The sequence below is a fragment of the Lagenorhynchus albirostris genome, chromosome 15 (assembly GCF_949774975.1).
Source record: "Lagenorhynchus albirostris chromosome 15, mLagAlb1.1, whole genome shotgun sequence".
Taxonomy (NCBI): Eukaryota; Metazoa; Chordata; class Mammalia; order Artiodactyla; family Delphinidae; genus Lagenorhynchus; species Lagenorhynchus albirostris.
The window spans coordinates 4,856,181-4,869,301 of NC_083109.1; positions in this window are offsets into that span (position 1 = coordinate 4,856,181).

Sequence of the window (13,121 nt, forward strand, 5' to 3'; positions counted from 1 at the left end):
TCCCACATGCCGTGGAGAGGCTGGGCCCGTGAGCCATGGTCGCTGAGCCTGCACGTCCGGAGCCTGTGCTCCACGACGGGAGAGGCCACAACAGTGAGAGGCCCGCGTACCGCAAAAAAAAAAAAAAAAAATCTACCTGCTCATGGTACAACCTCTGCCATCAAACTCACTCATGCAGCCGAAGGAAGCTGTTGGAATGACAACACACCTTTCCTCTTTCCTTCCTTCTGGCCAACCACGGCGCTGGTAGATCTGAACATTTATTTCAGAAAGAATTTCACTTTCATCCTGAAAAAGGAAATGCCCCTGTCAGGACCCAAGATGAGAAGCTGGAGCAGAGTACCCAACACTGAGGTTCCCTCTGCAGCGCCCTTGCACACGCACACGGATTTTCGGTGAAAATGTCCAGAGTCCACTGTAATCACCCCAGAGAGAGAAAGTGCATGGCAACTCGTGGCCTTCGGGCCTGTGGTTGCAGATATTTCAGTCCTGGTTATTTCGTTGCTGAAGCCACTCCACGTGCCCCAGCCCACCCGCTGCCCACTGAGTAACCTCATCCTTGGAGAATGCTGCTCTGTAATTAGACCCCTCCAGCAGGACAGAGCTGGAGCCATTTCAGAATTCTCTCTTGCTACTTCAAAGCCTACCCCCTCCTTGATTAGCTAATGACAGAGGGAAGCAGTTACGTAATTTCCCCGGCAGAATCTCTTTCTGCCTGTGGCTTTGCTCTCAGTCCTTGGAGAATCCAACTTTAGCTTCCAAGAGGGGTTGTGGGCGCTAAGCGCAAAAATCTTCAAAGCCATTCACAGTTCCTTGCCCCTAATGAAATCCCGCCCCAGGAAAAGGCGACCTGTGTCCACGCTGAGAAGGCAGGGCTGGATGAGCTGCTGGGCATCACGACGCTCCTTCCCGCTCTCTCTTTTCTTCTTCCACTGGCCTCACATCCTACACAACAGCTACTCTGCGAGTCCTATTGTTCCCTGGATACGCCATCGTCAATCTCAGCTTCAAGCCTTTGCACATACAGTTTCCATTCCCAGAGTGAGCCTCCCCTTTGCTGAACCCAAGGGCTCCTAGGCATCCCTCAAAACCCAGACTCAACATGCCCCCCTTCCAAAGAGCCATCCCCGGCTGCCCCAGTGGGTTTGGGTGACTCTTCCTGTGCTTCTACAGCCCAGCACGCACATCCCAAATTACCCTCCAGCCCAGCAGTGTGGCAAGACTGTCTTTGTACAATCCCTGCACCGGCCCACACCCTAGGGTTTCTGGGGGGACCGGGTACATAATGGGCAGCCCGAGTTCTGCTTTGCTCCCGGCTGAGCACTGCACCTGGAGTTCCTAATCCTCAATTTAAATCCTGGATTTGGCACTGGTTACTGATGCGACGTCAGGCAAGTCCCTCCACTTCTTGGGCCCCCAAATTCCCTGCCTCACAGGATTGTGGTGAGAGGCAGGGAGAAAGGGTTGGGAGAAAGGATGACCATGGAAGTCAGGTGAAGGCACACCTTCACCTTCTAGTAACCGATGGAATAAAGGCGTTGTTATGACCCCTCACGCTCCCTTTTCTCCTTTTCTCCTCTCCTCTCCTCTCCTCTGGGCCTTCCTGCTTCCCGCATCGCACAAATGGGGTCTTTGAGAAAATCTCCCCCGGTCCACGAAGAAAAACACTAGCTGGAACCCCCAAAGCTGAGTGGCTCCGGGGGTGAGGCCCCCTCTGGGTGAAGCTCTGCTGGGTTCAGCCACGGACACCATTTCACCACTCTGTTAAGTCTGGATCGATCTCTCCAGCAGACGCTCCTGCAACAGCAAAACCGCGGCCAACAGATTCCAGCGGGATCGATCACCCCCGCCCCTGTGCTCCCGTGACATTTTGTACCTCCCGCCTCTAATTACAGTTCATCAAAGGATGGACAGAGGGCCTCCCCCTCCTGCCTCGGGGACCCCACTTTGTGCTTTAAGACACGGCTCAGACGCTACCTCCTGGGGGACATTTTCCAAGCCCCCTTCCCCATCAAGCACCTGCTCGGGGCCCGCCGAGTTTCACCACCACCCCAGGCCACACCCCACTGTCATACCACCTTACTGGCCTGGCCCGTTGACTTCTCTGCGTCCATGGGGGTCCAGGTGCCTGGGTGCCCAGTACAGGGCTTGGAGACCAGCCTCCTGGCATCCCCGGGTCCCCTTAGACCCACTCAAGAGGGGTGTATTAAAAAATTCAAGTCCAGGCAAACCCCATTTCTTGAACCCCAAAGCATTTATGTAAGAACTAAGGTTTCTGCGGAAGACTCAGAAGGCTTTATTCACCCGCCCTGAGCCTCAATTTCCTCATCTGTTAATTGGGGGCGTGGTCATGATTCTCTTGCCTCTCCGGGTTGACGTGAGCTGTTGTAAGTTAGGCTCAAGCATGAGGTCCGGCCCCTCTAAATAAATATGAACAAATTGTGTTACTGCTCTTATCAAGACAAATGCAAATGGACGCATCTCGTGGGGAAAACGGGAGCCACAGAGGGGAAAGAGCATCACTGTGCTGTGATGGATGAAATGCACTCGGCTTCAACTATTCTCGTGATTTTCAGTGCGGGGTCGTTAGGGATGAAGAAGCAGTTGCCCCTTGGGGGAATGTTCCTCAGCTCAACCTCTCACTGACACGTCCCTCGAATTTCAGTGCAGTAAGGCTAGTAGCAGGAAGCACGAATAGTACCTCCAGCATCGTCCTACAGTGGCAGCATTCGACCCGTTTGACCGATGAGGAATCTGAAGACCAGAAAGGGCCGGCCCTAAAAGGGAGCAAAGTGCTGGTACAACTTGAGACGTGATGCTGAGTGAGAGAAGCCAGACACGAAAGGACCAACACGGGAGGGTTCCATTTATATAAAATTGTCCAGAATAAGCAAACCTGTAGAGACAGAAAGCAGATTAGAGGTTGCTTAGAGCTGGGGGAGCTGGGGGGGGTAGCTAAAAGGTATAGGGTTTCTTTCTGAGATGACAAAAATATTCCCAATCAGACCGGGGAGATGGTCGCACACATCTGTGAATATATTAAAATCCATTGAATTCTAATTCTTTAAACGGGTGAATTGTATGGCCTGTGAATTATATCTCAATAAAGCTGCTCAAAAAGAAATAAAGGAAAGAAAAGGCGTTAGCTCGAGGCCACACAGCCGGAAAACTGTGGGCCCCGACGCCATCCACGTCTGCTCCCTAAAAGACCATCATTCAAGCCCCCCGCACTTTTTCCACAGCCCCATCTTCACAAACAGCTCTTGGGTCTCAGCACTTGGAGAACGTCTATCCAAGGGCAGAGCCCACCTACCCCCGATCTCCCACCCCGCCAGAGCCGATGATCTGTTTCCTGGTCACATAAACAGTCTGAGGATGGTACTTTCTGGAAGCCCCCCACTTCCACGAGCCCCAGCTTATCTGATCCGGCGCAGACGACTCTAAATAAACAGTTACAGACCGCCCTGTCTGGATGAGCCGTTTTCCAACATCATATGAACTTGCTTTTAAGTACCAGCTTTTCACAGATCGGTTGCTATGAGGCACTTTATTAAAAACCACCCATTTGCAGCTAAAATCCAGCTCCGACCAAATCCAATTTTCGTATCTACTGCTTTTTTAGACATAATGATCAGAACATCGTTTCTGTTTCTATGGGGAGGAATGGATTCGAAGGGCTGTTTTTCTGTGTTTTTCTTAACAGGCAGGCGGACTGTGCACGTTGAAGGTGCTGTTTGCCATGGCCCTGGAGGCCTTCAACAGGGAACAAATATTTATGCTCTGTGAGCACACACAGACATCCTCGGCAATGTTGATTAGCGCTTGGGGCTGATCCAGCCAAGGTCAGGGGCTCACCCCCCACCCCCCATCCTGGGCCCATTAGCTTCTCTTAGAGGTAGAGGCTCTGCTTCAGCCCCTACGCCGGCCTTCCTCTGACGAAAGTATATTACTGACCGTACTGGAGACCGAACAGAATACACTGGTGGGTAGAAAACGCTCTGCACCAGGCCCCAAACAAAGAACGTGCCCTTTTCATAATGGTCCTCCCCGGGACCTGCGCATCACACGACCTTTATAGAAGCCCGGAGACCACAGGCACGGCAGTGGGAGGGGCCTCGCGTCCACCCCCGAGGACTCGCTCGCTCAGCTCAGGGGTCTCCTGCTGGATGGTGGTGGCTTAGGCTTTCTGACCATCCACTGCTTGACCTGCAACCAGGGTCAGGGCAGGACCTGCTTTAGACAATCGTGCAAGGTCAAAACAAGCTACTATGTGCAAAGCCCTCGGCGTGGAGCTCAGCAGAAACTAGATGCTCAGTCCATGGGAGCCGTGATGACGATAATGATTAAAACCTTCCCAAGGGGGCCAAGGTATACTGAGTGTCTTTTCCTTTTTTTTTTTTTAATCGTCATTCGGTTTAATCATTTGCAGTGAAATTGATCAGCACTGACTTGAGTCGGAAGCCGTTTCTTAGCCTTCTGTTCCTCAAATCCTTCCGATCTTTCTTCCCTATCGATTGGATTTGAATACATGTGCATTCATTTAAGAAGTACTTGCAGAGACCTACTGTGTGTCAAGCCCTCTCAGGGAAATTCAAATGTGCAGGAGCAGGCCATGCTGCGTGGGGCACTCGTGCTTCCTTGATGAACCAGAAGCAAATCTGGGTCATAAGTACAGTGGTCAGACAGGTACCAGGTCCGCAGGAAGACGGGGCTGCCTCTGCACTCAGGGGAGGGATGTGACCCCCAGAGCAAGGTTTTAAAACACAGAGAAGAGATGTCTCGGGGACAAGGGCGGGGCAAGATGCACTGCCGCAGAAAGGTCCACAGGACGTCCTGTGCGTGGGTCCGGAGCTCAGAAGATAGATGAGCCCAGTGTTGTCTCTCTAGGAGCCCTGTGGTCCTCCGTACACCCATGGCACCAAGCCAGCAGCAAGCACTTGGACGGACTCACCATGGCTTTCTCCTAAGCTGGGTTCCATTCAGAGAGCAGCCTCTGGACTTCAGCACGTGTGGGGAAACAGCTCACTCCTTAAAAAAATTAAAACAACCCGTCATCGGGCTGAAATAAAACTCTCGCTTCCGCCAGTAACTTCACAGTATAGATTAGAAGCTGATCTTGAGACTTAAAGGCACCCGTCTGATGGCTTTGGGTGGGAGCCTGTTTCTGCAGAATTAATAGTAACAGCAATTCTACAAACAGGTTCTAATAACAGCACTCACCAGAGACATCCTGTGTCCTGAGGTCTCCGGATGATAAAGTGGATGGAAATAGCTTATTTCCATCCCCAAATTCACTAACAGAGAGCAGTTAGCCAAGGCAGATCATGGGTAATGATGCTCGGTTGTCTGTGAATTAATTTCTAGACAGTACTGCCAGGAGCTAATGCATTTTTCAGTGAAGAGGAACGTCAAGAAGTCTTGATGCTTGTGCCGATTGGTTAATCGTTGTGTTTACATCGCCTCGGTGGGGTGAGGGGCCAGCTGGAACGTCCTCTGGGGTTAATGGACATTTTGGAAAACGTGAGGGTGCAGGCTTGGCAGGGCAAAACACGTAAGCCGTCTCTTCCAAGCCCGGAGGCTGAGAGGCTCTGCCTGTCGTCAGGACTTGCCGCCCAGTCATCTCGGAACTCAAAATGCATCTACTTTCTGATTAGTAGAGTTCAGCTTCTTTTGTGAAACTTCTCAGACAGTTTTACTCCCTGGTTCCCTCCACATTTATTTTCGAATCTCTCCTCTGAGGAGAGGCTGGTGTCAGGGCAGCACTGATTCCGCAACTTAGTGTTAACCTGATTTATCGATAACGGTGTGAGACGGCATCCAAATCTGGCTTATCATTTTGATGTATTGGCCACACCTGATGCTAAGGTACGCATTCCTATAAAAATAAAACTCACTGGGGCTCCCGCACGCCTGGTTTCTTTTTTTATTCTTTTTGGCGGCACGGCATTCCCAGGAAATGATGAATAAGATGCTTCATTTAAGCATTTCTGAGCGATCTAGAAACTGAGCAGGAACAGAGGCGCCCGGATGCAGGAAAGCCTGAGGGCCCGGTGGGGAAAGCATGTCCTGAAGGATGGAGGGAGAAGTCATTTTGAGCGGAGGCAGCAGATTTCACAGCTACTGTCAAAAGCCAGGAGCTGGGAGAATAAAGCAAATGCCACCAGGCATTCATTCATTCACGGAGTCATTCGTTCCAAGACGCTTCCTGACACCTGATGTGGAACCTCCCGGACTCTGCCCTCTCCTTGAGAAAACCTTTGAGCCGCACCTGACCAAGTTTTTAGGGTCATTTGGAACGGCTCTGAAATTCAATTCCATTCAGTAAATATTTATCGAGCGGCAGCAATACGCTCAACGCCATCCTGGCTGTGTGGGGAATAGCAAAGGGGGTGAGACATGGTGGCTGTCACCGAGGATCTCGCATCTAATTGGGGAGTGAGATATACACACACAATACAAGGCAATTATGGTAATAGCACGCATTGAAACACCACTGTCCTGTTTACCCACATTTTCATATCACTCTCTCATACGTTGTTGGAACCTCTCAACAACTCAGGGAGGGGAGGCAGGGCAGACATGATGAGTCTCATTTTGCAGATGAGGGATTGGAGGCTCAGTGGGGCTGGGAGGCTGGCCTCACATCACCCAGCCATAAATGACAGCCGCGGGCCGCCAGCCAGGGTCCTCGACCATTCTGTGGTGCGTTGCAACTAATCAGCTACACTGATTAAATGCCCGAAGAGGGGCGCAGAAGGCAGGCTGGAGGAGTGCCAGCCCCCCTCGGCTGCCCTGGCTCGGGGAAGCCGGCCTCATCCGCGAGCTGAGCTCTCAGCCTGCTTCTGGAAGGGGGTAGGTGACGTCAATCTAGTTTTTGAATCCTACCCCGGTTTTCCAGCAAGGATATTGAAAGACAGCCCCCTTCTCTGTCGTGCCCCAGTTCGGGGGTGTCCTGGGCATGACACCCCAGGACACCCACTCCCCTGCTGCTGGTGTCCTGCCCAGCCCAGCAGCAGGGGAGCAGGCAGCAAGAAAATGCCAGCCTTCGTGAGGGTGGCCCGATGGCTGGTCCAACGGCACTGGACGGGGAAAACTGGTGCAAAGTCTTGCAGACCCCCTCTTTACATCAGGAGCAAGCATCAGTTTTAGGGTACCATGTCAACAAGGACACAGATGATACCAGGACTCAGGTCTCTCTGGGATCCCGACACGGGGCACACTCTGGGGACTTTTAGACTAGCGCCCGGATGAAGGAGTCCGGCCACCTTTGCTCTCAGAGGGTGGCTCTCAGATGCCTGGCCGTCTTTGTTCAGTCTCTCATTTCGTCTCTTGTTCCTAGTTAGAAGGATGGATGAAATCATTCCTACCCAGCCCCATTAACCACACAGATTGATGGCAAAGAATAAAGTTTGGATTTTTCAAAAATCTTTGCAGCAGACGGCCGCAGGAGACCAACTGCAGGCTAAAATATGACAAGATTCCTAATTAAATATAATTAAATAAGCATTAAGAGAGAGACTGACGCTCCCCTCCCCACACTACACAGCAATGTGCTAAAGAGTACAAAACTGAGAATGTCATTCTCTGGGAAACCCCACAACAATCATATAGCCCAACCCGCCTGGTGACCCAGCTGGGGAAACTGAGGACAGATTTATGGCTACGACTTCAAGCAGGGTCTGCAGGGATGGAGGGCTGATGACAGAAAGCTGACCGAGAAGAGCAGACCCATGTACGAGCGCCTGTTTGGGGGTGATGCTGTTAGCTTCTAAAAGGTGTTGCCACTAGGATGCTGTGTGGCCTAGGGCAAGTTACTTAACCTCTCTGTGCCCCTTTTCTCCCTCTAGACCAGCACCGTGCAACAGAAATATAATGCAAGCCACATCTGTCATTTTTCATTTTCTGGCAGTCAAAATTTTACACAGTAACAACAAAAGTATAAAGTATAAAGAAGGTAATTTTATCATACATTTTACGTAACACAGTATGTCCAAATGAGGAGCATTCCAGAACATGTAATCTAGATAGAAAATCAATTAAATAGTTCCCGTTCTTTTTATGCCCTGAGTCTGAAATCCGCTGTGTGTTTTACAGCTTCTCTCAATGGGCACCAGCCACACTTCAAGTGCTCGAGAGCCACTCGCCACGAGCGGCTACGGCATCAGCCGGCGCAGGTCCAGACGATGGGCCTGAGAATCGGGTCTAACTTTGGTTTCAAGTTTGAAAACAAACAAGACGTGAAAGCATTTAACAGTGCTCTGCGTGTCACCAGCACCCAGTAAACATTAGCTGCGATTATTATCAGAAAACCAGTGTCAAACGGTTCCTCCAGAAAGAACTCTGATCCATGGTTCCTATTTACGAAATTTTCTCTCTCAAATCCCTTCCACAAAAACAACCCCAGACAGAGCAGTGGGGGCGGGCGGAGGGGATTTCTTTAGGCTCTGGGTAAAGCTAGTGAAAGCGAATGGTGGCCTCTGGAGCTTGCCCTTCAAGCAATCGGTGGATCCCAAGATTAAAATCGGCCAAATTCTGTTATAAACGGCTTCGCTCCACCTGGGTCTGGAAGGCAGGCAGAGGTAATCCCCTCTCCTGGGCATATACGCTGATGAAAACCCCGCCTCACTCCATCACCCACAGCTTTCCATCAGCCGTTATTCCCAGGCCTGACACTAGAGTTACTGCAAGGTTTTACACCCCTCTGTAAGGCTCTCAATTTTGTGGCCAGAGCTTCCTAAGGCTCCTTCTTACCCAGCCATCCAAATAAAAATAGTGCTATTGATCACAAAGGCATCAATAACGTCAGCCCTAAAGCTACTCATGCACATTTTTAATTGTCCTGTCCCTTTTTATATCTTTAAATATTACCATAAGCTTCTAGGAGACACATCATCCCTCGTCGGGAGGGAGGAAATGGCCCCCACGGCTCAATCCCACGCATCCCAGAGCAGCAGGGAGGGTTCCTCTCGCACTATTTATAATCGGGAGGTCCCTCTTTGTAAAAAAGAAAATGAAACACCAGCTAATCCCATCTGGGGGCTCGGTGTTACAACCCGTCAGGGAATGCCGCCCAATTATGCCTAATTTCTCCTTGTTTTTCCGACGGGTCCGCATCCCGGCAATTATGCTTCATTTGCTGTAACAGAGAAAAGTAAAATACGCAGCTGGTAGGCAATTTCCCCGTGATTAAAGCAACAGGCCGATCAGAAAGCTGCCGTCCAATAAATTAATCAAGAAATAAGGAATGAACGCCCGTGTTTGATGTTTGCGAATCGCACATGTGGATCTCCAGATGTTTCAACTTAATTTTTACCGCCATAAAAACGAAGAAAGAGAAAGCTGGGAGCGGATCCAACAGCCGGGCGGACCTCCCCCGCCCCGCCAATCCCACGCAGCACAGCGACTGCTTAGCGGCCTCTGGAATCTCCTTCTCACCTTTTGGTGAGAGCAAGCCTGGTCCTCAGAGCCTCAGGCACGGCCCTCTCCGGGGCCTGTGCGAGTGTGTGCCATGTGGAGAAAAACGATCGGCTCCAAAATTTGACAAGAAAGCCAGAAAATCAAAATTAATAAGTGCTTCATTAAACGCCTGCCAAACGCAGCAATGAGGCCTCCTCGCCGCTTGTTGGCTGCGGTATCCACGATGTCGTAGTCATAAAAACTTCATTACATTTGAGAAAACAGTTGCAAGAATTCCTAAGGATGCTATTGGCTGTGAGGGAATCACAGGTAATTATGACGTTGGTGAATTACCTGCCGCCAGATAATATAAGAAGCAAAATCATTAAATTCCTTTCAAATATTTTTACTGCAAATAAATTATACTTAAAGTGTGGGTGTGTTTTAATTTGCTGGCGATGATGGGGCACGAGGCATCCAAATGAAAGGCTTCCCAAGGGCTCGCATCCTTCAAACATTACCCACGGTTGGGGGCCCTGCTCCCTCACACCTGAGATGCTCAGGTAGCGCTCTACACCTGCGAGGACCCAGGGGCTCTGCTAAATACCCTGCAATGTATAGGACGACCTCATCACACTGAATAGCCCAGCATCAAGTACCAGTAGCAGTGCCGCTGAGAATCCCATCCAGACCAAAGCAGCCTGCCTCCTGAGGGTCTTTCTCGTGGACTATTTACAACTCAGGAGGGCAGGAAAACTCAAGTTGAGGGACCTCACAAATTCACTGCACACAGTACACCCAGGTCTCCGGGCCAGAGGAAACACTGCGGAAACCCGCTTTTTTGGGCAGCTCTTGCAACTAGACATATTTTTGATGGAGTGAGACCCAAAATGAGGCCGTGAATCACCAACTTTCCGGGAGAAAGAGCTCTCCGTTTCTAAGCCATAAATTAAGGGACCTGGCCACTCAGTCTCCTCCGTAGCTTCCAAACTTGCCGTGTGTTCATGCCTTTTCTTCTCCACGAACATTATCTCCTTTCACTTAGATCTCCCTTTTCAGGAGACTTGATCTTGTCTGGGGCTGGTTTTAGATTATTCTTTCAAGTAAAGTAACATCAGAAGAGATTAATCATAGCCTGAAATGGAAAGGGATGAAGCCACATCCCATTGTGACCTTATAATTTCCACTGTGATTGCCTGCCCAGCCTCAGGATGGAGACCAGCTCTGGGTGGGTGGTGATCATTTTTCCAAGTGGCCCTCAGCCCTGATCCCCACTCACTGCGGTGACTGTGACAGCGTCTTGGATTTATGAATTAAGTGGCGACCTCATAAGTAGGAGTTTGGAGCCTCACAATGGAAATAGTGATAATAAATACTGCTCATCGGCAACGATGCTATCAGATATAATCTGGGGGCTGTGGGCGGAATTGCCTTCCGCCGGCAAAGGTATGAGATTAGCCCTCTGAAAAACAGTGACTAATTCCTGTGCTACTGTGAGCAGGGTTGATATTAACTCTATTTTCCAGGAGATGAAACTAACACAGAAAGGTTAGACAAAGCCTGCCCTGCTCCACAGGGAACCGGTCCTGGGGTGGAAATTAGAACCCCAATGTTGTGGGCACCAGACAAGAGATAAAACCTTCATACACATGATAAATTACAGTTTGAAAACTCCGTGCATCCGTGTTCAGGCTCGAGAGCACAACACAGCCAATGATTCGAATAAAAATCAGGCTGGAGAAGAGAAAAGAGAGGCGGGGGGCTGGGGTGGGGAGGGCTGCTCCGGAGGGAGGGTGGAAGTGGGAAGGGTCCTTCTTCCCGGCAGAATGTGGAAACCATCACCCTTTAGAGCAAGAATTTCCCCCACCCAACTACACCCCAGCTTCTTCCCTAATTCCAAGCCCCTTCCTTGGAAATAGGAGAATCCAAGAAGCATCTTGGAAGCAGAGCCCAGTCAGCTAATTCCAGGGCTCCCAGCTTAGCTGCAAGACGCATGAGAGACCCATGACTGATGATTATTGATCGTGGGGAGCAGAGTTCTCAAAAATGACCCCTCGCTTGCTTTCATAACTTTTCAGGAAAGGCGGCACGATTATCCTTTCTCTTCCCTTGCTTAAAAGTTGAAACTGAAATTAACTTTTTTTAAACAAGCCAGTTATAAAAGAAAACCATAATGCCTTGCCACTGGGTAATTCCTTCTTGATTAAAGACAGGGGCTGTTGATAAAAACTGATGCCCAAAAAACTCATAACAGATGAAGACCTCTGTCTGAAGCTCCTGTGTGACTGGATGGGTTTTCTAGGCAGAGAATGAACATTTTGGGGAGTGAGTTTTCTTGTAAGAAAGTGGAATAAAGCAACCTGAAGTGGGGTAACTGGGAGTGGGTGGATTCCATGAATGGGAGCAAGGGAAGGAATGGGAAAGCTGGTGGGTTTTTCCTGCCCAGAATTAACTCACTCTTTTTCTAGTAATAACCCTCCATTTTACTTTGAAGGCTCTCAGTCCAAGAGGTTCATATGAGGTGGCCCTGTAGCAGCCCCTCCCACCCTCCTGCCCCCAGGGAAGGATACACATGCCAGCCCGGACATTCGCTCTCCAATAATTTCCTGCTCTAATTATTGGGAGCGAGGTGCTCTCTCTTGGAAGGGGTTGCAAAACTGGCAGGATGTTAAGTCTGGTCCTGCTGAAAATCACTGGTGACACCAAAAGGGAGGAGCCTCCTGAGAACAGAGCCACTCTGGAGGAACTCAAGACCTGGGGACAAGCCAGGGCCGCCACATACAGCTGAGCAGGGTGTGCACTGCACAAGTCTTCCCGCTGAAGGGGCAAGCAGGGTCTGAAAACTAGCCCACACTCTGCCAATCAATGATAAGTATCACATCCCCTTTACCACATGGAAAGCATCCTTCGAAGCACTCCAGCACCTCGGTTCTGCACAACAACTCTATGAACTATTATTATTCTCACCACTTTAAACATAAGGAAGGAAACCCAGGCGGTCTGGCTCCAGAGTCTGTGCCCTTAGCTTCTGCCTTTTGTCAGATTCCGGGGTAGAGAGAGCAGAGTATTCAAGAGACTCCAGTGTGGCTGAAGGAGAGAAGGCAGAGAGCGGGTGGTCCATGGGGAGGCTAGAGAAGTAAGGAGGCCGGAACATGAGACATAAAAAAGGAGGATCCATGAGAGGAACGTGATCAGATTGCCCTTTGGAGCAGATTCACTTTGACCATTGAATCTCATACAAATGGCCAAGGGTCATACCCAGATTATACCAAGAACTACTACAAGTCAAAGAGAAACACGAGTAACCGGATGCAAAAAAAAAAAGGGCAAAAAACTTGGACGGGCACTTCACAAAAAATACATGCAAATGGCCAGTAAGCAAAGGAAAAGAGCCTCAACTTAATCAAACATCCGGAAAATGCAAATTGAAAGTATCACGAGGCAAAAGCAACCTCAATATCCACGGATACAGATGTGGTCCATCCATACAATGGGATACTATTCAGCCTCAGAAAGGAAGAAAATCCTGACACCTGCCACAACACGGACGAACCTAGAGGACAGGATGCTCAGTGAAATAAGCCTGTCACAAAAGGACAAATACTGTACAGTTCCACTTACACGAGGTACCTAAAATAGTCAAACTCATAGAGACAGAGAATAGAAAGGTGGTCGCCAGGGGCTGGGGCTGGGGCATGGGAGGAATGGGAGTTGTTGTTCAATGG